The sequence below is a fragment of the Malurus melanocephalus genome, unplaced genomic scaffold, assembly GCF_030028575.1.
Source record: "Malurus melanocephalus ecotype Western Australia unplaced genomic scaffold, MMel_1.1 scaffold_508, whole genome shotgun sequence".
Classification (NCBI taxonomy): domain Eukaryota; kingdom Metazoa; phylum Chordata; class Aves; order Passeriformes; family Maluridae; genus Malurus; species Malurus melanocephalus.
This window is the reverse complement of record NW_026623740.1, coordinates 199,883-208,617: the sequence shown is the minus strand read 5'-3', so window position 1 is coordinate 208,617 and position 8,735 is coordinate 199,883. Positions and strand designations below refer to the sequence as shown.

Below are 8,735 nucleotides of genomic sequence, written 5' to 3'. Positions count from 1 at the left end.
AAAAAAAAACTGTAGTTCATTAATATGTTTAATTTTCACTTGAAAAAAATTTGAACATTTTCAACAGTAAAATTAGTTCTGAAATGCAATTTCTTAAATTCTATACTGAAGTAATTGGCACAACTATCTTTAAATATTAAACCCATGTAATTTCTTCMTGTGGAATTACACATCAGTAGAGAAAAACATAATTCATTACTTCAAGAAACCTGCCAGAAAACATATTCTTTGATACGGTATGTGACACGTCTGTAACATTTGATGACTCACATTATAGTAAATAATATACTGACCGTATATTGCAAGTTATTTAGGTAAGTAGATAAATTAAAGGCTTTGATACGAATAAAACAGTTTCAATATTTTGCAAGGGGGTAGAGATACTTTCAACCAATAGTTGAGGTTCCTCAGGACCCTTCCTTCACACAGTGCATACATAGCTCCTTCTGCCTYAGTCACACTCTCACAAATGATAACCCATTAAGCCCCACTCATTTTCCTCTTATTAAACGGGATGCCTCTAGTTTAATTACAAAGATTTGTGTAATTTCTCTCACTGTGCAGACAACTCAAACAGCTACAGCAATGACCAAATGTTGGAGAGKGCTTGGATTACTGTTCTGCATGTAAATCTGAACAGCAGATGAAAAAGAAGTGATAAATTTATTTGGTGACTACTGACASCTTTCTCCAGTGATGACCTCTGATTACACCAGGCATTTCATGGGATAAACATTTTTCTCCCAAAACACTGTGGATCTGATTGCCAATAAAGTCAGCAGGATTTAAACACTTATAAATCGAACATACTTGTTTTCTTTTCAGTGCTGAAATTACTCCAGTCTTTAGGAAGTGTACACTATCAAATACCCTGGGAAAATAAAAGCAAGAAAAAAAATGCAAGAAAAACCAGCTGACTAGAAAATACTGGGCTTTATCTGTGAGAACATATGGTAACAATGATTATTATTTATTACTTGATCCCAATTCAACCCAAAATGTACTTGGCAACGTTTGAACACAGAAGAAAATATTGTATTGTAACACAAAAGAGCTCAGAAGCTTAAAAGAGTCAAGCTCTTCAGCAGTCTGTAGTAGTGSAAATGGTCCTCAGAACATTAAAGGAAGTCTCCACTCACACAATTTGTTCCCATCACCGAGTTTTAATCACGACCAGGGCTTAAAGGACTTGCCAAACTCCAAGCAATACAACTCTGCACAGTCAGGAGCCCGTGATCAGCTGTCTATGKGTTACTCTTTCAGTTTCTCAATGTTCTGAAACACCCTGAAGGAAAGCCAAAGATTTACCAGAGATGCTCTAAGATAGTTTGACTAAAGTGCCCTTTGAAATGTAAATGGATTTCTCCAGCTACCATATAGGTAAACTGAGGACAGTGCTGTCTGTTAGTTAATCAGGCATTTTGTAGCATAATTTCCCAGAAGTTCATCTCTACCAGTAAATGGTCAGGTGCATATAGCACTCAGAATACCTCTTTCTTCTGAGTTTTCCCTTTCCTTCAAAACATTTCTTTCTTTAAATTTTGAGTTATTTGATGCAATTTCTGCATCCCACACCCTTCAGTCCTAACGGTGCTTCCACCCCTGCAGCAACATCACAACTGTGGGTAGCAGGAGTAAACCTACTGTTCCCCTTCTATATTGCTTTGGAGAAAACAGAAAATGAAGATTCCAACAGGAGCTGTATTGACTGGTGAGAACAGAAAAAGTTTTTATCAAGAGGGATCCAACTTTTAGTCACATGAGGATGCTCATCAGTCTTAAGACACCTTTTTTTACCAAGAAACTTCAGAGAGTTTCTGTAAACAATCTAAGTGAGCATYCTCTCTCTCCTGTCCTTCAATACGTAAGACTGGATGAGATTGCACACAGCATTTTTAAGGGTATGAAATGCTCACCCTGTTTCAGGCTGCTGGTGTAGTCTGGAGAGAGATTATCRTGAGAATGTACAGAGCATCCAATATCTTTTGATGTTCATTTTACTCCAGTGATGACAGCCCGTAACATAAAAACAGYTATAACTCTATGGGACAGCATTCATACCTCTTCCATGAGGAATCATACTTGTCCATTAAAAGATGTTTACCATGTGCCTGGTAGCTGGCATATGGCAAATTCCACCATCACATTTCAACAGTGAAAAGGGAGTGCAACCCAAGAGAAGGGCCTGGTGATGAAGCACCTGCACAGTACAGGTGACTAACACTACAGAACACACGCTACAGACTTAGGCCATGGTTACCAAGATTATGTGAATAGAGACAGATATCAAGAAATAAAGTTGGAACAAATCACATGGTGATGGGTCTGCTTAAAAGAATGCACCTTGTGCAAAATAAAGTGAGACRCAATGAGATTCTGTGCTGAAGGAAGTGTAAAACATCACCAGTTTGGCACTGTACCATAACGGGGTAATTTCAAACAGAAAAATCATTTTTAGGGTTCATGTTGCTTCTTCACAGATCACAAGCCACATCCAGTGGCCTTGAACACTTCCAAATATGCAGCATCCACAACTTCTCTGGGCAGTTGTAGTTCTAGTTGTAGTTCTAGTTGTAGTTCTAGTTCTAACCTGACACTCTTGTCACAAAGTTTTTTCCTGTCATACAATTTAAACCTGCCCCCATACAGTTTAAATCTGCCCCCATTCAGTTTAAAGCCATTCCCCTTTGTCCTATCACTACATGCCCTTGTAAAATGTCACTTGCCAGCCCTCTTGTCGACCTTTCTTAGGTACTAAGGTCTTCCTAGAGCTCTCTCTTCTCCAGGCTCAACAGCCCCAAATCTTTCAGTCTGTCTTCACAGCAGAGGTGCCCCAGCTCTCTGATCAACTTCACATCCTTACTCTGGAACTCCTCCAACAGGTTCACATCCTTCTTCCCTTGGTGGTCCCAGAGCTGGAAGCAGCACTGCAGTTGGGGTCTCACAAGAGCAGAACAGAGTGGGACAGTCACCTCCCTTTGCTGCTGGTCACGCTGCTCTCTGTGCAGCCCAGGACATGTCWGCCTTTCTGGGCTGCACGAGCACATCGCCAGCTCATGCTGAGCTTCTCTCCAGCCTCGTATTCTCATGACTCACATGATGATAGCTAGATTTGCTACAGATAACTGCTCTGGCACACACAGTATGAAGGCAAGATCAAGATACAAGCAAAATACAACTGCAGAGCTACCTGTGATTTTTCTCAGCAGTTAACACTCCTTACAGGTATCAGCTGGAGGGAGATCAAGACTAAAAACTGAGTCATCCACTGCATACATCATAGCTTAGATGCCACAGTCACTTGAGCTTTCTGATGTTAGAGTATACATCAGCGCTGTCTGAGAGAAACAGAAGTGGCTAATTCATTCTATGAATTTATTCAGTCTTTGATTACCTCTTTCTTCCATTGTGCTCTAAACACTGTCATGAATTACAGCAGTTTTTGTTATGTGAGCAYTGTAAAGTGAGTAAATATTTCATTATTAAAGAACCACAAGTGGAAAAAGTAGTTGACCTTTGAAGGGATATTGTGCCAAATGTGGAGTCTCATTCCCATCACTGATAAAAGGTAAAATAGAAGTTTACTTTGTTTTCTTTTACAGGTATATCTCAGCACAGTCTTAATGATGAAGCTTTGACATCTTTGTAATGGCAGTACTGTGTTTTCAGAGRCATTTAATATATTTAAAAGTGGCATTTTTAATTGTCAGCTTAATTCTGAGCAGCCAATTCTGGAAACAAACCACAATTCATCTTGACTCAAGCAGCCTCCAAATATGTCTTTCAACTCACTTGGCCTTGCCTGCAGACTGTTCAATTTCTAGAAGAAATAATCTGAATAAAAGTATTTTTTTCCTAATTGTCAATGGGCAGTTTAGCACTTCATAGAGTACCCAGTAAGAGAAAGTAATTTCAAACACCTCCTTTTGAATAATAACAATTTTATAACCCCTATTTTACCCCAAAGTAATGAGGACATCACAAAACAAACATGTCAAAGCCACCAGCAAGTTTACATCATATCTTAATACTCCTTAAAAGTACATACCACTAGAGCTACCATGAATAAAATATAATGAAACCATAGATTTAAAAATACTGCAGAATTTATCGAATGTATTATTCATCTAAGTCTTGGTAATACTTAACATTATTCATCAAAAACCACAGGCAAAGTGATTTGGTTCTTATAGACGCTGCTGGATATGACCAAGCAAGAAATTATTTGCTAAACAGTGTCACATGAAACTGCAACACTGAARTGTGACATATTAAACTGAAATGCATGTTTATTTCAAAAAACACTCCTAAAAGCATGGTGAGAATAGCTGTTTCTGTCAAATCTGTGTCAGGTCTTATATATTATGAATTATAAAAAAGCCTTGGTCCAGACGCTACTCCATGACACCTTTGCTGAACCCCACAGGATCACTGTGGGAAAAGGAGTATGGCCGTCACATTGARGTGCAGTAGATAAGATACAATTACATTAATTGAATTTTTCAGTTGGTTTTGTGTATGGTATCTACAGGTAAGAAACYGAGTACTGCACCATCAGTCCATCTCCTGGACCCAGGAGTCTTTCTCCCTGCAGGTTCCCTGGGTCTCCAGTGCACACATTAATCAGATCCTTGTAAAAAACCACTTTTCAGGACTACACTTCAGTATGCAACTTGCTAAAAATGGTTCTAGTTCTCCTGTCTGCCATAGTATCCTAATTCAGAAGGCATTTTGGGACCCAAGGGAAAACACATGGCGGCACATCTCTGATGKGCTTTATATCTACTCTTGTTCCCAGTGCTATTCCCTATGACCAATGACTCCACTTCCTTCTTATGGCTGCACACCAAAAGTTCTTGTACTTTGCATACATCCATACAAAGCAGAACTGTCAAAAGGAGCTCAGTGCCAGAGGGCAACTACCACCCCCAGGTCCTTCCCACTCTCCTTAACCATGAGTCATCTCAAAAGTGGAGTCCACTGAAWAGCTCACAGTCTCTCTGGTAAGGCAAGACCACATCCTTGGTTGGTTCAGAATATGGTCTGAAGAAAGATTCCTGTGGTATYCACCTTGATTAAAAAGTTGTCCAGCTGAAACACAGCTGTGACTACACTTAGCAGGAAACATGGATTTTCCAGTTGTAACTTCCAGGTGACTCTCAAACYCAATGCTGCTAGCAGTGTTCCTTCTTGACTGAGATATAGCCAATTATCTCTGCCATTGTTATCTTGCATTAGGTAGTTCTTCATGTGAGCAATTCAGAGTTCTCTTTGTTTAAGTTACCGAGTAATTCAGTCCATTGGAGTGACTACAAGCAATGTCAAATGGAAAGTGGGTATAAGAGCAAAAACCAATGTGTCATTAAGTGCTTTGGAAGGTCAAYGCTAGTAAATATGGAGATTAATACTGAAGAAAATTAGATCAGTGGAAAATAACATACAACCTTGGTTACTTTTACCAAAGAATCAAATAGCATTCATTCCTGTTAAAAAGTTTTCAATCTACTGTTAAGTAGAGAGTATTCGTGTTCAGACTGAGATCATCACCTGGCCTTCGACAAGGTGTCTTAGACCTYCTTGACTATTTACACTGCAGATTTTCGAAGGGAATGAATTTAACTCTCTGTATGTAGTTCTAGGGAGAGACCTGACTGGATGCCACTCGAACACAAACAATGGTTAAAAGGGCTCAGCACATAACAGGATGGCTCCTGAAAGGCAGAGGTAGGATCTGTGCTGGCATTGAGTTTCAGTATTGACTACAATGGAAACAGTTAGAACTCAAACACTTATCACCAGAAATAAAACAAGACTGCGTTCACTGGCTTACTATTATGTAGAAGCAACTACTGCTTTCAAAACTGGATTTCAGGGTATTTGCTAGCATAACTTTCAGCAGAGTTTAGCTCAACTGTTTAGCTGATTATTTTCTCAAAACTTCTATTTGCGTGCATAATTTTTAAAATAAGCRTAGAAGAGTCTTATTTTTCTATCTAATGATTTTTCAGGAACTTTAAGTCATGATATGCTCTCTCTTCCTCCATTTCACTTATACAAAACTAGTAGGAATTACCGGCAGCTATGCTGGCCATGCCAATATTATTATGTAAAACGATTCCCATGTAGCTTTTTATAGGTCCACAGATACAAATTTAAAATTAACTAGCTAAGTTTTAAACATTGCTCCATTTTATCTCAATCTGGAAGAGAGCTGGAATAAAAATAAATCATGCAAGCCCTCTGTAGAATATTGTTTTAATCTTTAATGAAAATTCTCAACTTTTTCAGATTCTTTTCAAAACCATTCAGCTGTAGACATACAAAGAAAAAGTTTGCTAAAYTAGATTCAGTCAGTTTATTAAGCTAATCCTTGTGAACATATTATTCTTTAATATTTCAACAAGATTTTTAGAAAAGATGCTTCTGTTCATTCATCTCCCAACAAATCTTATGAACTTCATGGAGCTAAACTAACATGGCTCAATTGTTTTTTATAGTAAGTCAGATATTCAGCAGTTTACCGGTAAACTTCTTTGCCACAAAAAATATAATCAGAAAACATTCTCCCTGTGCTGCCTGAATACCCCAGCATATGAGGTATTCAAACATGGTGCATATGCAAAGTGCAATCCAACTTTTTTATGATCCAGTCTGATGAAACATAAAATCAGAGGGTAAGACAAATCTGAACCACCTACTCCTCTTGAAAGCACAATACATTTTATTCTATATAGCTTTTTTAACAGGTATTAAGACTATGTAGAGTTGTTAGATGTGCCATCACCAACCAAATTTAAACGTTGCCACTTGAATTTTTAACTAAATTTGACTGGCAGTCACTATAAATGATAATGAAGATCTACAGAGAAGCCCACCCTTTGGAGGGTTTAATTGGGATTTTGCCACTGATCTTTAAAGGACCAACACCTACTCAAGATTTGTAAAGTTAGCACACTCYAATACATGCTAGCAGGTACAGAAACACACTATTTTAGTTCATTCAGAACTATTTCATGACAGCTAGCATATGACAGCTATAGTAAGCATCAGAGTGGCAGCTTAGCAAAAGTTGCCTACCGGCAAAGGTTAGCATATGTCTGAAGAAATTAAAATGGAGCATTAGCTCTCCTGTATTTCATTTACCTACTTGACAATTATGCTYAGGATTCTGAGTRSTGAATTAAATTCCCTCTTCAGCTCWACACCACCTGCAGTTTGAGCTGGTGRTAGCCAAGCAATGTTATCCTGGTGAGCCCTGATACACTCAGCCCYAGAGTAGCAYAGGRAGAGACCCTTTCACTGACAAAATAGGGGTGTCCTCCCTCTGGCCCCCCAAATATCATCCTTCAGCCACTGAAGGGGAAAAGGAGCAGAGGCAAAACCTTGACCTCATGCAGTGCCTATAAAAAAGCAAAGGCATTAAATTGGGATGCCTTGTTTAATTCATGCTAAATTCCCTCTAACCAGACTACTTAACTTTAAAGTGCACAGTCCTGAGAAGAATATCACATACTCTATTACCYTCGAGAAGTTCAAGGATTGCCAGGGTATGTAAAAGCTTGGCAGGAAGACATCTGTTAGATATTGAYGATATTGACTTCTAGAGGTCTTGCGACACACATCTTTCTATTTACTCTTTTTATGAATGATAGTTTCRTTCATCATTTCGACTACAATTGCCATTCTGTAACTAAAATAAACCAGAAGTTTTTCTCKTTCCTTTGCAAATTGTCAACTACATTAACCTTGTCAAAACAACCCACAAGAATGGAATCAATATAGCAATTTAAAGACAAAATTGGCAGGCATTATGTTGTACTTGGACACATCCAGTAAATAACCTCATACATCAATCTACGGTCATCAGTGGCCGTATTCTGAAACCTACTAATGCTGTTTATTACATTCGCGGTGTGAAATGCCAAAGTAAGTACAGATACCGGTCCAGCAGATGAAAAATAACACGGAAATAATATGACATGCCTGAGAAACAAGAACTAGCGACTCAGGTGTTATTTAAACGCCCTGTACTTCTAGTACGGAGAGCGGCTGCTCTCTATAACCCATACGATACCAACAGCGACCTGCTCTCCAGTGCAGAAACCGCAGCGGAAACTCCGGGATCCACCGTGCCCCGTCCCCGCGGTGCGCCCCGACCGCCAGCGCCGGGCGTCCCTCGCCCCTTCCCCGGGGGTGCACCGCACACGCCGCCGGAGCTCCTACACCCCACTCCCTCTTTCCCCTCTATTTCTTGGTGTACCATCAGCCAGGGGCTGTGTTCCCCCCGGTACCCCGCTGCCCGCCGCTCCCCGGACCCGGGCGCCTCTCCCGCCCCGCCTGCCCCGCTGCCGCTGTCCCGGGGGCCGGCGGGTGGCGAAGGGCAGGCGGTGAAGTTGCCGGGACTTACGGTGGCAGCGCTACCTCTCCCGGCCTCCCGTCACCTCGGGCCACCTCCGCGGCGGCTCCGCGCCCGCACCGGAGCAGCCCGGACGCCCCTTCACTCCTCGGAGGGGCGCATGGCGCTGCCCGCTCCCCGACACCCGCCCGGTGGGTCCCCGCGTCCCGGAGGGGGCGGACAGGCACCAGCCAGGGTCGAGCCCCTCCGGCGGGGCTGCGCCTCGGGAAGCATCTGCCTCCTCTCTCCCGCGACGCGCCCACCCCCCGCTCCACCCCGGGCGCGGCGGGGCTTCGCGCCGACGTCGGTGCGGGGCGGCCGGAGCCCGCCCGGCAGCGGC

At 41.5% G+C, this 8,735-nt stretch overlaps 1 protein-coding gene across 1 annotated transcript in view; it reads right to left on the bottom strand.

Annotated features, from left to right (window-relative positions):
• LOC130582581 (calcitonin receptor-like) overlaps positions 1-8,617 on the bottom strand; it is a 155,438-nt gene extending 146,821 nt beyond the window's left edge. Inside the window, exon 1 of the mRNA XM_057381377.1 lies at positions 8,408-8,617. The gene's annotated coding sequence lies outside the window, so the exon portion shown is untranslated. The remainder of the gene's footprint in view (positions 1-8,407) is intronic.
• Positions 8,618-8,735: the final 118 nt, after the last annotated feature.